Source organism: Chiloscyllium plagiosum, chromosome 24 (genome assembly GCF_004010195.1).
Source record: "Chiloscyllium plagiosum isolate BGI_BamShark_2017 chromosome 24, ASM401019v2, whole genome shotgun sequence".
Classification (NCBI taxonomy): domain Eukaryota; kingdom Metazoa; phylum Chordata; class Chondrichthyes; order Orectolobiformes; family Hemiscylliidae; genus Chiloscyllium; species Chiloscyllium plagiosum.
The window spans coordinates 34234987-34243674 of NC_057733.1; the positions used below are offsets into that span (position 1 = coordinate 34234987).

The following is an 8688-nucleotide window of genomic DNA, read 5'->3' on the forward strand; positions in this document are numbered from 1 at the left end:
TTAGCCACCAAAAGATGAACAAGATTGATGTGTACCTTCTACAGAGATCAATACTTTATTCACAAACCTCATTCTCCTGCATTTTAAATATCCATATCATGCCCATGCTCCAGGGTTTGACTTGAGTGTGCCACATCATAATAGTTACACACGCTATTGCTTCAGCGCTTCCAACTTTGAAAGTTGCTTCACTGACTTTTCCCAGATTCTTTGTTATATTGGCATTTTGTTCATTCTATGGTCACAAACCGCTTCATTTTTTTTTACATTTCGCCATTGAAGAGTGGAAAGGCTGCATTCCCTGTGCCAGCTGGTGCATGAGATGTGGTGCACTGGGCAGATAAGGCATGAATAATTCATTTTCTTTGTAAACAAACTCCAGCTTTAGTTTGTTGATGATGAGGTTAATATTCCAACAAGGTCTGCATGCACCAACATGTCTCAGTTTCCCAAATGGTAGCATTGTTCCCCACTCGATATTGATTGCCGCACCGGTAGGGAGGCAAGAAAGGACAAAAGGAAGGAAGGAGTTCGTATTTATGAAGGAACCTTGCACAGACAGAACATCCCTCAGTGTTCTACAGCCATTGAAGGAGAGTTACTGTTATCATGTGGCAGTCAATGTCAAGCCAGCAAGTTGCAAACAGCAATGTGATAATGACCAGATTACAATGATTATTGTAATCATTATCACAATGATTTTTAATAATATTGCCCGAGGAATGAGTAACTGGGAGAACCTCACTGCTCAGGAGAGTTGTTCATAGGCTGTTATAAACAGTAGTCCCTAATTTACCAACTGCTGGTCAGTTACAGTGAGCTACCAAAAGGGTCAAACATGGTTTACAATTTCATATATAAAAGGAAATACTTGATGTGCAAGATTCCTGAAGGTTTTTATTTTCCTTCCATGAAATGTGAAATCTCCACTGAATGGAACATCCCAAATTGACTAGAACAGTGAGGCTTGCTAGGCCATTAGAGAGTACTTAGAGTTACAGAGTCATACAGTACAGAAACAGTCCCTTCGGTCCAACCAATCCATGCCGACCATTATACCAAACTTTACTATTCCCACCTTCCTGCGCTTGACAGATACCTTCAAAACATTTCTTATTCATGTACTTATCTAAATGTCTTTCAAATGCTGTGACTGTTTCTGCATCTACCACTACCTCGGAAGTTCATTCCATATATGATCGACTCTGTGTAAAACAAAAATTACCCCTCATGTCTTTTTTAATATCTTTTTGCTCTCAACTTATAAATATGCCCCCTAGCCTTGAAATCCATCAATTGCATTCTTGTGAGTGGGTTCACTGCTTTTCATCATTTATATAAATGATATGGATGTGAACATAGGAGGTATAAGTTAGCAAGTTTGCAGATGACACCAAAATTGGAGGTGCAGTGGACAGTGAAGAAGGTTACCTCAAAGTACAATGGGACCTTGATCAGATGGGCCAATAGGCCAAGGAGTGGCAGATGGAGTTTAATTTAGATAAATGTGAGGCGCTGCATTTTGATAAGGCAAATCAAGGCACGACTTATACAGTTAATGGTCGGGCTCTGGGGAGTGTTGCCGAACAAACCAACTTAGGGGTGCAGGTACATACTTCCTCGAAAGTGGAGTTGCATGTAGGCAGGGTGGTGAAGAAGGCATTTGCACGCTTGCCTTCATTGGTCAGTGCATTGACAATAGAATTGAGGCGTCATGTTGCAGCTGTACAGGGTTGAAACTTTATTGCTGGAACAGCACAGCAGGTCAGGCAGCATCCAGGGAACAGGAGATTCGACGTTTCGGGCACAGGCCCTTCTTCAGCTGTACAGGACATTGGTCAGGCTAGAATACTGCTTGCAGTTCTGCCTATATGAAGGATGTCGTTAAACATGAGGGTTCAGAAAAGATTTACAATGATGTTACTGAGGTTGGAGAGTTTGACCTATAGGAAGAGGCTGAATGGGCTGTGGCTTTCTTCCCCTCGAACATCAGAGGCTGACCTTTTAGACATTTATAAAATCACAAAGGGTATAGTTAGAATGAATAGCCAAGGTCTTTTTTCCCCAGGGCAGGGGAAGGCATAGGTTTAAGCTGAGGGGGAAAAGATTTATAGGGACTTGAGGGACAACATTTTCAAACATGTATGGAACAAGCTGCCAGAGGAAGTGGTGAAAGTGGGTACAATTACAACATTTAAAAGACATCTGGATAGGTTTAGAGAGTTATGGGGCCAAATGCTGGAACTGGATAAATTTAGGATAACTGGTCGGCATGAACAAGTTGGACCAAATGGTCTCTTTCCATTCTTATAATTCTCTACAAACATGTATGGAACAAGCTGCCAGAGGAAGTGGTGAAAATGGGTACAATTACAACATTTAAAAGACATCTGGATAGGTTTAGAGAGTTATGGGCCAAATGCTGGAACTGGATAAATTTAGGATAACTGGTCGGCATGAACAAGTTGGACCAAATGGTCTCTTTCCATTCTTATAATTCTCTAATTATATCAAGCAGATTGGAAAAGGATAGCAGAGTCCATTTTCTGCAGAGAAATGAGTGAACCAATGAGTTCTCATACAACTCTTGTGGTTAAAGGGATGAAGGGATATGGGGGAGGGGGGTAGGATTAGGATGTTGAGTTTGATGGTCAACCATGATCATATTGCATGGCAGAGCAGGCTGGGAGGGGCCAACTAACCTACTCCTTGCTCCTACTTTCTATGAGGTCTTACAATTCAAGACAGTTGTCATAGTCACCATTGATGACGAGACTTCAATGTCAAATTTTATTCATGAAGAGACCCTGATTGCTGTGGCTGGATTTGAAGGGAGAGGGCATGTTGTACAGACAGAAAGTTAATAACAAATACAGTTACAGATCTTAAGAGTCCTTGGGCTGAGAGAATGAAAAGATCTGAGTCTAACTTTTCAGCAGTTGTCCTGTTTCTTTACTAGTGGCAACGTTCATTAATCTTGAGTTCTCGGTGAACGATGAGTTTTCCAGAATTAAACATTGAATTCAGAATAAAAACCAAAAGAACTGCAGATGCTGTAAATCAGAAACAAAACTGGAAATTGTTGGAAAAGCTCAGCAGGTCTGGCAGCATCTGTGGAAAGAAATCAGAGATAATGGTTTGGGTCTGGTGACCCTTCCTCAGAACTGTTTCTGGCTAGGAAAATACAAGTTTCTTGTTAGCACAGTGATTGAGCCAGAGGATGAAATGGAACTTGAAGTGGTGCAGCTCTGTGCCAGTTCCAAAGAAGAGTCAAGCTAGACTTGAAATATTAACCCCGTTTTACTCCCCATAGCTACTGCCAGACCTGTTGAATTTCTCCAGCACTTTGTCTTTAATGCAGATTTCCAGCATCCACAGTCTTTTGCTTTTCTCAAGATGATTTTTCAAGTAGCTTTTCTAACAGCACAGGTTTCTGAGAATGAGCAAGCGAGAAGGTGAGTGAGAGAGAGAGAGAGATGGGTTGCCTTGGCTTGTTGTGTAATCACAGCCGCCATCTCAGATCAGCAGTTGTGTAATCACAGCCGCCATCTTAGATCAGCAGTTGTATGATCACAGCCGCCATCTTAGATCAGCAGCTATGAAATCACAGTTGCCGACTTAGATTAGCAGTGTTTTTTTAAAACAGCTTATAATATGAGATTTTCATGGACAAATTCAAATTACGGAAGTTTGCATACTGATAGTACATTTTCACAAGGATGACAACACTTTATAGTTACATACAGTTACACCGATGCACTGCAGAAGTTCACTAAAAATCCCCAGACCACAACCTATCACCACTTCCATCTAGAAGGACAAGGGCTGCAGCTACATGGGAAAACCACCACTTGCAAGTTCCCCTCCACTCCACTCACTATCTTGACTTGGAAATATATCACCATTGCTTCAATACCTTTGGGCCAAAACCCTCTCTAAGGGCATTGTAGGTCAATCTACAGAACATGGACTGCAGCTGTTCAAGAAGGGAGCTCACCAGCACCTTCTCAAAGGCAACTGGGGATGGACAATAACTGCTGGGCAACCAATAAGTGAATTTAAAAAAAGATGCGGTGAGATGCGATCTGTCGTTCATGGAAGGACTGGCTGTTTCCATAGAAAGAGACAGATTTGACTAATGATAACAGCTTCTGTATGACAATGAAGATCTGACACTCCATGTTCATGCAATTTTGATACAAAATTGCAGTACAATATTAATTGGTCCTGCATATTGTATACTTGATCTTGAACCAGTTAGCGCTCAAAAATATTTTCAAAACACAATCGAGGCAATTAAAATGATTGACACCACAGACACAGACACATTTCGCCTTCTAAGGTACAATCAAGCTGATCTCTGCCATAATAATTGTGACAATGATTGCTGTAGTATCAACCTTTGGTCAATTAAGACAAATCTAAAAGTACTTGTCTGAAACAGAGGGAGACCAATAAATTTGTGTTTCTGTCAGTGTAACTTGTGCCTGCCAAGTACCTAGGTCAATGGATATCAAAATCAATCAATACATTTTGATAGCCCCTTCAGAAAACAGCTATTTTTAAAATTGCAGATCCAAACCCCTTCCCTTCCAAACAAAAATCAATGTCCAAATCACATTACAAACAAGAAATATTTTTTCAAACAATAGTAATAACTGTGAGTCAAAGTTATTGCTAGCAAGCTGCTCCTTTTGCAAATAACTCATACTTTAGAATGTTCCACTGAAATTAGGAATAAAGCAGAGGAACCACTGATACATAAAATCTGTCAAATAAAATTCTTAAGAATCATTATGACTATTAAGTAGACTGCTATGCTCATGTCGAAGATTTATCACCAAAGAAGTGTTGTTCAGTTAATTTTGCTTCTACCTAACTTGGATTGTTGTCTTTCCCCAAGGCACCTTTGGAAAATGACTAGACAATTTGGTCTCAAGCTTATTCACTTTTCCAATTATTACATTCCTGGTCGAGAATACTAACTCCATCTACCAGCCCCAGTTTCACAAGCCTAAATGATTTTGCCTAATAAAAATCTATTGATTTCAGGATTGAAATTTTCCATTGAGTTATTTTAGGAGAAGTGTGTGTCAGATTTCCATGTGGATTTGTGCAAACAAATCTGCTTTTGAAATCACTCCAAATGTTGGAACCTTAACTTTAAACTTATGCCTTTTTTTTGGGTTTTATTGCCTCAACTGAAGAATAGATTCCCTGATTGCTTCCTTCAATTGTCTTAGATATGTTTGTTAAATTACTTCTTAACTTTCAAAATTCAAATGAACACAAGCCTACAACCAACCATTCTAATACAAACCTGTTAGTTAATTTCCATCATCAAAACTCCTGGACACGCAGCTTTCCGCAACATGAATAAATCCTCATGCGCAATTCAGCTTCTGCAAAGGTGAAGAGTGTTGTGTTACAATAAGTTGACCAAATCAAGCACCAAATTTTATGACAAATTAAAACACGTTGTAGTTGAGCAACTACAAGGTCAAAAATTGAACATTATAAATTGACCCACAGCCGGAGAAATCGGGCCTGACAGGAAAGTAGCCAAAATAAATGAACAGTAGCCAGCAGCTATTGGCTACAGAAAACAGTGGAAACCAAGATCAAAGAGGTTACAAAGGTTCAAGGGGAACCACTTTATAACCAACCCCAGGGTTGTGTATTGGAGAAATGTTGATCAGATATTCTCATATCTTGACTACCTGAGTATGTGTATTTTACACCTCCCAGTATGATAACAACAAATGGTGTTGATTGAATTGTATGAATTGAATCTAGCTCATGAACCCATTGGCCAAATGCTGCAGAACATTCTGGATGGTCGAGGGCAAGAGGGGCAAAAAACATACCTGGAAGCCAGTCTCTCAGTGAATACTCAATGAAGATTTGACAATAACTCGCAGAGAAGTCTTGCAACAAGTCTCATGACAGAGGACCATGTGGCAGCCCAAGAAGACCCAGGAGAAGATCCACCCTCATCTGTGAGACTGACCTTCATGGAAGAGAGTCAGCCCTACATTGGAGAGGAGGGAGATTCCAACAGCCTCACTAAAATGTGTGACTTGTTGCAGGTAATAGCTTTTCTCAGGTGGGTAGAGCTAGATAGAGAGTAAATATTGTGGGAATTTAGAAAATGCTTCAATTGTATGTTGAATTGAACCACAAACTGAATTGTGTCCCTTTGTCCGCTTCACTGATAAGGCTGCCCATGTTAAGTGTTTTTAATACATAATCTGGTTGAAGTGTCCAAAGCGCAGACAACAGTGTTGAGTAGACAAATAATGAGATATATTATTGCCTCTGTTGATCTTAGAATAATGCTTGACCCCCAAGACTGGAGGGAAACAAAAGACATCTCTATCGGTTGTGTGTGTAGACCTAATTGAAACTGCAAAGCAACCCAGCTATTAATACCCTATTACCCTCCCATTACTACGGAGGAAGGGTCACTTGACTTGAAAAATTAACTCAGCTTTCTCTGCACAGATGCTGCCGGACTTGCTGAGATTCTCCAGCAATTTCGGTTTTTCAGATTTTCAGCATCTATAGTTCTTTGTTTTATTCTCCGATTACTCCAAATGTGTTTCTAATAAAAACCTATTTCTACAGGATAATGATTTACTAATAGGAGTTATTCACATGGTAAAAATAGACGGTCACCTTTAGAAATTCCTTAATGAACAAAGTTATCAAGATAGCATTGGGGAAGTTATAGGTCTATCACCTTCAGTAACACAGACAGCAATCCACTTCCAAAGTGCTGAGACTCATCAAATTATAGTTTTTGATCCATATGAGAAAGGTGTCATTTAACAGCTGGAGATAAAGAGAATCATTATTTTAATTTTCTAATTGTGGAAATACATCAGTGATGATGATGATCACCATCCTTATAACTGAAGAAGCTTTTTGCTGTAACCCTACAGCATGGTTTGCAGGTGAAAGGAAAAGAATCACAGTTTTGAAATGAAGCATCTCTTTTCCTCCCCTCCCTCCTAAAGACCAGCCCAAAGCATCAATATTTCAAATACTGAACTTGGGCCAAATTTCCTAGTCAGACTCCAAATGCCCACAACTTTACAGCCATTGATTCCCACCCCACCCCCCACACATACATTCCCCCTGCTCAGGGACTGATTTCACCTCTCTCTCCCCCACCCCCCAACCCTCCCCACCTGCCCTGCCCACGGTTCCAAAACCGATTCCTCCATACCAGTCACTGCTCTGGGATTCACCTCCAGCGGTCACCTGCTCCTGCATTCAAGGGGCAAATAAAGAAGAGAGAGAAAAGAAATGAAAAAGAACTACAGAGCAGAGGGGCTCTGGCCAGAGCATCTTAATCTGCTGCCATCTTGCTAAAGTAGACAAGCAGGAGGCTGAAAGAACACAGCATGGCAGGCAACATCAGGAGGTGGAGAAGTCGATGTTTCGAATATAACCCTCCTGATGCCGCCTGGCTTGCGGTGTTCTTCCAGCCTCTTGCTTGTTTCTACTGTGGATTCCAACATCTGTAGTATTTTTTTGTCTCTAGCCATCTTGCCAAAGGCTAGATTAGAACAAAGCTAAATTGAGTGGCCCTCACAGAACCCAAACTGAGCAATGAGCACATTGGGTGCTGATCAAAGTGCTGCTTGGTGGTGTTCAACAAAACTTCCATCACTTTGCTGGTAAAGTGATAAAATGGTAATTAGCACTATTAGATTTGCCCTTTTTTTCATATGCTGAAGATACCGAAGCAATTTTCTCATTGTCAGGTGAATGTCAGTATTAAAGCTGTACTGGAATAATTATAGAACAGTAAGGATATTATCAGGGCTAATATCCTTTGCAATGTCTCTTGATATCATACAGAATGAATCAATTTGGATGACAGTGATATCAGTGTTGCTGGGAACCTCAGGGAGGAGGTAGAAATGGATCATTCACTGGCATTTCTGGTTCAACCTCAAGTTTTTCACCAACGTTTGGACTCCTCGTTTGAATTTGCAGCGTGGGTTGGTACCTGGGACTTCGATGTTGTGGCTATTACGGAGACACGGGTAGAACAGGGACAGGATTGGCTGTTGCAGGTCCCAGGGTTTAAATGTTTTAGTAGGGTCAGAGGTGGGGGTAAAAGAGGGGGAGGTGTGGCATTGCTTGTCAAAGATAGTATTACAGCTGTGGAAAGGACGATGGATGAAGACTCGCCATCTGAAGTAGTTTGGGTTGAGGTTAGGAATAGGAAAGGTGAGCTCACCCAGTTAGGAGTTTTTTACAGGCCTCCTAACAGTCCTAGAAACGTAGAAGAAAGGATTGCGAGGATGATTCAAGACAAGAGTGAAAGTAATAAGATGGTTGTTATGGGGGCTTTAACTTTCCTGATATTGATTGGGAAAGCTATAGCTCAAGTTCATTAGATGGGTCAGTGTTTGTCCAATGTGTGCAGAAGGGTTTCCTGACACAATATGTAGATAGGCCAACAAGAGGTGAGGCCATACTGGATATGGTTCTGGGTAATGAACCAGGCCAGGTGTTAGAATTAGAGGGAGGTGAGCACTTTGGGGACAGTGACCACAATTCGGTGACTTTGACTCAAGTGATGGAGAGGGATAAGTGAGCACTACAGGGCAAGAGTTATAGCTGGAGGCAGGGAAATTATGATGCGGTGAGGCATAACTTAGGATGTGTGGC

The 8688-nt window shown here is 41.0% G+C and overlaps 1 long non-coding RNA gene across 1 annotated transcript in view; it reads right to left on the reverse strand.

The window, feature by feature from the left end:
• Window positions 1-8688, reverse strand: part of LOC122562157 — a 67689-nt gene that overhangs the window by 13295 nt on the left and 45706 nt on the right. Inside the window, exon 2 of the long non-coding RNA XR_006315250.1 lies at window positions 5321-5402. This is a non-coding gene — a long non-coding RNA (uncharacterized LOC122562157). The remainder of the gene's footprint in view (window positions 1-5320; window positions 5403-8688) is intronic.